Raw genomic sequence first — 6,635 nt, 5'->3', positions numbered from 1 at the left:
TGGGGGATATTTCTGCCTCTTTGCAAAGTTTAGGCTGGGCCTCTAAAAAGAGTCAAGATGGAAGAGGAGCTTCATAGACAGGCTATTCCAGTGTCACCTCTAAGAAATATGAGCTTGACCTTTACATCACACAGGCAACATGGCCATCGCTCCCATTGTGCTCCAGTTACCCTGTTCAGTGACATAAAGTGTGAACATAGATTAATAAGAAACTAAACCCGTTGCTGTTGAGTCAACTCGGACTCATAGCAACCCTATAGGACAGAGGAGAACTGCACCGTAGGGCTTCCAGGGAGGGCTGGTGGATTCAGACTGGCACCTTTTGGTTAGTAGCCGAGCTCTTAACTACTCTGCCACCAGGGCTCTGTGGACATAGATTAATAATGGGTAATTATCGGAAAGGAGTCCCTGGGCAGTGCAAACCATTAAGCTCTTGCTTGACTGCTAACCAAAAGGTTGGAGGTTGAATTTACCCAAAGGCGCTTTTGAAGAAGGGCCTAGAGATCTGTTTCTGAGATTTCAACCACTGAAAACCCTATGGAGGACAATTCTATTCTGACACACGTGGGGTCATCATAAGTCGGAATTGACTTGATGGCAATTTTGTTTTTTTTTAAACTATCTGAAACTTGAAGGAATATTTTCTTAAGTTTCTCTGCACGACCCAGAATTGGGGTCCACACTTTCCTGTTATTGTTTCCAGCTCGTTACTCTACTGTGCCCATTCTCGGATAGCCTGTTCCAAAACACCACCGTACTGATGATATCTGATGGTCAGTAAGCGATCTCCTCTTTGTTCATTGATGAGCTCAGCACCTGGGCACTCTTTTCCTCTACCCTGTGTCCTCCACCACCCATCGGTGTGTGAAACTGACGCGTCCAGCACTCTTCTTCCATCTCATTGACTTCCAGGACCCCTTGAGTCCATGTTAGGCCACACACCCATGCCACACCCTGCACGTTTTCATCCCCCAGCACAGACCCCCAGTAAACCAAAACCAAACCCATTGCCATCGAGTCGATTCTGACTCAAAGCGACCCTATAGGACAGAGTAGAACTGCCCCATAGAGTTCCCAAGGAGCGCCTGGTGGATTTGAACTACCAACATTTCGGTTAGCAGCTGTAGCTTTTAACCACTATGCCACTAGGTTTTCCTAGACACCCAGTAGAAGCTTTAAACTTTATTTTCTTACTCTCTCCACAACCTCCTTTGCCTGTCAGGTCCTCAACCCCATCTTTCCTTCCCTTTGATCCTTTGAGTCTTCCCATGACAGAATTCCTCCATTTTCTCTCAGGTTTGCAGCCCCGTCTTGGCCTCCCTCCCTAAATCCTGGGCCCCCAAATCAGCTGCTGACCTCCTCTCACCTACAGCTTCAACTCCATCACCCCAGACCTTCCATCCCACTCCCTCTTCAAGGCCAGCCTTCCACCTGTGCTCCAGACCCATCCTTTCTCCTCTAGCCACTTGCCCTGAATAGTTTCTTTATTCACACTCCACTACTATAAACAGACTCACATCTCACCTATTTTATAAAAATGGCCCCATCTACCTATATCCCCCCAGCCCAAACTCTTTCTGTGGCCTGTTTCTATCTATGCTCTTGGCCAGAAAGTTGCCATTTTGTCACCCTTTTCTTCCATTGCAGTCTGGCCTTTGTTCTTCCCCTGCTCCCTTTAACCTGCTCTGACAGAAGTTGTTAGTGACCTTCTCTTTGCCCTCGTTTGGCCTCTGGGAGCTGCTGCACTGCCTTTCCCTCTCTGTTCTTTCTTGGTTCTCTTGCTACCTCTCTGATGATTGGACTTCTCCTTTCTCTCTCTCTCTCCTTCCCTTCCTCTCTCTTTTTTGTTTTTAGTGTCCCTTCTTTATTGGTGTTTCCCAATTCTGTATCTCCGTCCTTGACCTGAGCTTGCAGGATATACCAACTTCAGTACACCAGGGACTCTTCAGACTCAATACTTACAGCTAAAGTGACCACATTCCCCTGGGAGCACTCTAAATACGTTCTCTGTGTACCCCACATTGCCATCAGTCAGCAAGCCCTGGTAACTTTATTTCCAAAATTGCTTAAAATCACTCCCTTTGTTCTGGGTCCTGCTACCACTCTCCTGGGTCAGACCTTTATCCTTCCCAGTTCACACTGCTGCCTCTGACGCCTAACTGGCCTCTCCTCCAGCCCTGACTCCATCCTGCCCTCCTCCATTCTGCAGCCAGAGTCTAAACCACAGATCCATTCATGTCACTCTTGGCTTACCACGCTTCAGTGCCCCCATCACCTGATGAAAGAAGTTCAGGCATCTCAGCCTCCCTTTGTCTCGGCCTCCTGCCCACTCCACGCCCCTTTTTGTCCATGCCCAGTGTATGCAGTTGTTTATGTGTGAGCTCTGCACTGGGCTGGTGTACTGATTAACTCACACGTGTCCTTGTAGACACAGCTTGGGGGCATCTCCAGAAAACATCCCGTGGAGACCCCACAGGGTCCAGAGCCTTTCTCTGTACCCCGGGTCCTGTGCTTGCTGCTGTCTGGCACTTGCTGTGCTCTGCTGACATTTTGTCTTCATCCTTCTTGCTTGCTGATCTGCAAGCTCATCTTCATTTTTGCTTAGCTTGGTTCCTGGTACAGACCTGGCCCTACCAAAGATTTCAGAGGAACACACAGGTCAGGCGTGCTGCCCACTGTGAGCCTCTCTCTCCTCAGCATCTCCCACGTTGATCTTTTCTTCCCTCCTTCAACCCCACGTCTTCATCCTTTTCCATTCTGTAAATGGTGAGGGTTAAGACATTACGATTGTGTATTTGCATACAGTCTTGTGACTCCTGTTCTTTCATTTATTTTATTAAATCCATTTAGAAATGTATCTTGGGGGGGCCTAAATTAAGACTTTATACATTGTTCTTTGATTTTTCTTCCCCCCTTTTTTCTGTTTTTTCCCCAAATCATCTAATGATGGGGTGGGGGACGGAAACTTTTGTATGTTAAAAAGAAAATAGGAATAGAGTAAATACAAGCCCAAAATTATGTAGAAAGGCCTGAGCGTGGTATGCAGAAAGGCTGGTATATTCCAAAGACATGAATTTCTGTTAATGAGGTAGATCTGTACTCATCTTCCTTGGCAAATGGATGATGACAGTTGGCTTGTAATTAGCTCTTAAGTGGTAACTAACTGCTGAAAAGACAATAGGCTCAATTTCAATAAAACACTTTATATGAAAGCAGATACATTTTCTTTTTACCTTATGAAAAATTCTGTATGGTATGAAAGATTTTACAGAAGTGTTTCTTTAATTTGATCATGGTAAAACATATATAACAAATTTTGCCATTTTAAGCATATAATTCAGTGGCATTACATTTACAAAGTTGTGCAGCCATCACCCCCATCTATTTCTAGATGTTAATTTGTTTTTTTAAATAAAAGAACATTTATTTCTACCCTATCTTGTTATACAAAGAGTTTGAGCTGCTCCCTGAAGGACCGAATTACTGGGCTAAGGGCTGTGGGGTCCATGGTCTCAGGGAACATCTGACTCGGTTGGCATAACATAGTTTATAAAGAAAATGTTCGACATTCTACTTTGGTAAGTAGTATCTGGGGTCTTAAAAGCTTGTGAGCAGCCATTTAAGGTACTCTACCCCATCAGGAGCAAGGGAAAATGAAGAAAACCAAAGACAGAAGGGAAAGATTAGTCCAAAGGACTAATGGACCACACCACCACAGCCTCCACCAGACTGAGTCCAGCACGACTAGGTGGTCCCCAGCTACCACCACTGACTGCTCTGAGAGGGATCACAATAGAGGGTCTTGGAAGAGCTGGAGAAAAATGTAGAACAAAATTCTAACTCACAAAAAATAAATAAATAAATAAAATAAGGACCAGACTTACTGGCTTGACCAGAGACTGGAGAAACCCTGAGAGTATGGCCCCCAAACACCCTCGTAGCTCAGTAATGAGGTCACTCCTGAGGTTCACCCTTCAGCCAAAGATTAGACAGGCCCATTAAACAAAACAAGATCAATGGGGCACAACAGTCCAGGGGCGAGGACGAGAAGGCAGGAGGGGACAGGAGAGCTGGTGATTGGAAGCCCAAGGCTGAGAAGGGAGAGTGTTGACATGTCATGGGGTTGGTAACCAATGTCATAAATATGTGTACTAATTGTTTAATGAGAAGCTGGTTTGTTCTGTAAACCTTTATCAAAAGCATACACACACACACAAAAAATCGACTCAACAACAAAAAAGAAGAAATGACATTGTATCTACTTCTTTAAAGTACAAATCTTAATGACGCAAATATGCAAACGTCTTGTTCCCTGCAGACCCCCCACCTTGGAGGCCTGATGTCAAAAAAACAAAACAACACAAAAAAGCATTAGCAGCACCAGGTACCTCTGGAAGTAGAGAGTGAAAGTGGGGCTAAAAGTAGGTTGCAAATCTCTTTAAGGAACAGGTTAGGACTCAGATCTCACTCACTCCATGCCTCTCCCCAATCTGAGCAGCAGCATGAAGCCTTCTCCTCAAGCGAGGGTAAAACAGGATGATTACACTACAGAATATGAGGCAGAGAGGAGAGCGGGGCAAAATAATGTGCCCAGGAAGATTAAATGAAAGTTTACATAGTGAATGTCAAGACTCCAGCTTTCTTCTGCACATGGCCCCCAAAATACTGGCAGCCAGGTATATATCCTCTAGCATGAAGTTTGTAAGATTATTCTCTGGATACTCTAACTGGTGCAAGAGAAAAGAAGTAAAGAAACTATAATCCTGTTCTCCACAAGGAGGTGCCTCAGCCTAATCACAGACTATGTTATTGCTGACCTAGGAGGCTAAGGGTATTATGTAAAGATATTAATATAAGAGTAACCCCCAGAACAAAAATTCAGACGTGTAATGTCAGAACGACAAAAAGGGGAGGAAAGGCAAGGAAATCAGCATACATGTGAAGGGCTGCTGCTCTCAGCATAAATATAAACAAAAATGAAATAAGACAGAACAGAAATCAAACGCCTCACTACTTCTAAAAAAAAAGCTTGTACTGGTTTACAAAAATACATTCAATATAGAAGGATAAATAGTTGTAGAATCGAGTCAAAGTAATATGATGAAAAAAGATTTAAGCTGAGGGTAAGATTAGCACAAGACAGGCTGCAAATTTTACTCTAAGCTCCCTACTTGCATGGTGCTTCGTGTTCCTAGGATCTTAACAAACTTTTTGTTTAGGAGAAGGATAGTTTTTGTTTATACTGAAACTTAGAGATATTTCTCTTGAAGATTCTCATAAAGTGGACACTATGACAGAAGATAGTGCCTCGGACGGCTTCCTACAACAGATGCAGTAACAATTGTTGTACTGTCCTTTATTGTAACGCCATCCATTGGAAGCTAAGGGTATAAATAACTTCAGAGCTCAGTTTGATAAAATCCATGAACTTGTTGACCACCAAGAACACAGTTCTAACTCAACTCAGGCTGTAGAGAAAAATTAATATCCCAACTCAACTAAAGTGAGTCGGTCAGTTTATAAAAAAAAAACTCTCATGTGTGACTTTTTTTTTTTTTTTAATACAGAACTTTTTAGAAATGTGTCTTTTCCTGGAAGGCTAAGGTGTCTTAGAGCTTAGCCACAACATTCTGCTGGCGTGGAATTTAGAACAAGGTCTTGGTGTAAGTGTGTCCTGGTCCTTATCCTGCCAGGAATTTCTGGCTTCCACTGAGATTGAGGCTCCTGCCTCCTGTGGCGCTAGCCCTGTGTATGGCCTTTGGAAATTGTGGAACAAATTGCTAATGTGCTCAGCAGCTTACAGAAAGGTTGGAGGTTCAAGTCCACACAGAGGTGCCTCAAAAGAAAGTCCTACTTTCAGAAATAAGCCCTTGAAAACCTTATGCAGCACAGTTCTACTCTAAGGAACTTGGGTCGCCATGAGCCGGAGTTGGCTTTAATGTGCACTGAACTTCACAGTCCTTTACAGTTTTTCACGTTCAGTCTCATTTAATCCCCATAACAGCCTTTTAAGGTCAATCTAGGGGTAGTGGCCTCATCTTTTTTTTACACATGTGAGAAAACAGCTTAGGGAAGTTAACTCCTCTGGCCACCGTGCGTGAGAACCAGGATGAAAACGAGGATCGTCTGGCCCCCAGCCCTACATTCTTCCCACTTTCCCTGTAAAACGGTACACTTAGACCCTCGCCCTTACTTGCAGGCTACCCTCTGTGCCTGTGGGTGTCAGGGGAACTGGGAGCTGGGTGAGGGTTGGTAGACATGATAACACAAATCTAACCTCATTTCAGATCACTATCTGAGTAACCTAGGGCAAGTGATGTCAACTTTCTGTAACTCAGGATATCCATAAAATGGGAGCAGTGATAATAGCAACGTGTGTGAAGGGCTTAAGACAGTGCCTGGCACATAGTAGGTGCTCAGTAAATGTTTGCTATTGTTACTAAATACACATCCTACAGGCCAGGAGCAGCATCTTTAGATATTAAGCACAGCTGAACTTTTAAATGTAGAAATAATTGTAACATCTGTGTTGTTTAAGAAAAACTAGGTTCTAAGCTTCCCTTATTTTTTTTTTAAGCTTCCCTAGAGGGAACCCTGGTGGCGCAACGGTTAAACACTCGGCTGCTAACCAAAAG

Source organism: Loxodonta africana, chromosome 2, assembly GCF_030014295.1.
Source record: "Loxodonta africana isolate mLoxAfr1 chromosome 2, mLoxAfr1.hap2, whole genome shotgun sequence".
Taxonomy (NCBI): domain Eukaryota; kingdom Metazoa; phylum Chordata; class Mammalia; order Proboscidea; family Elephantidae; genus Loxodonta; species Loxodonta africana.
Note: the sequence above shows the minus strand (reverse complement) of the source record.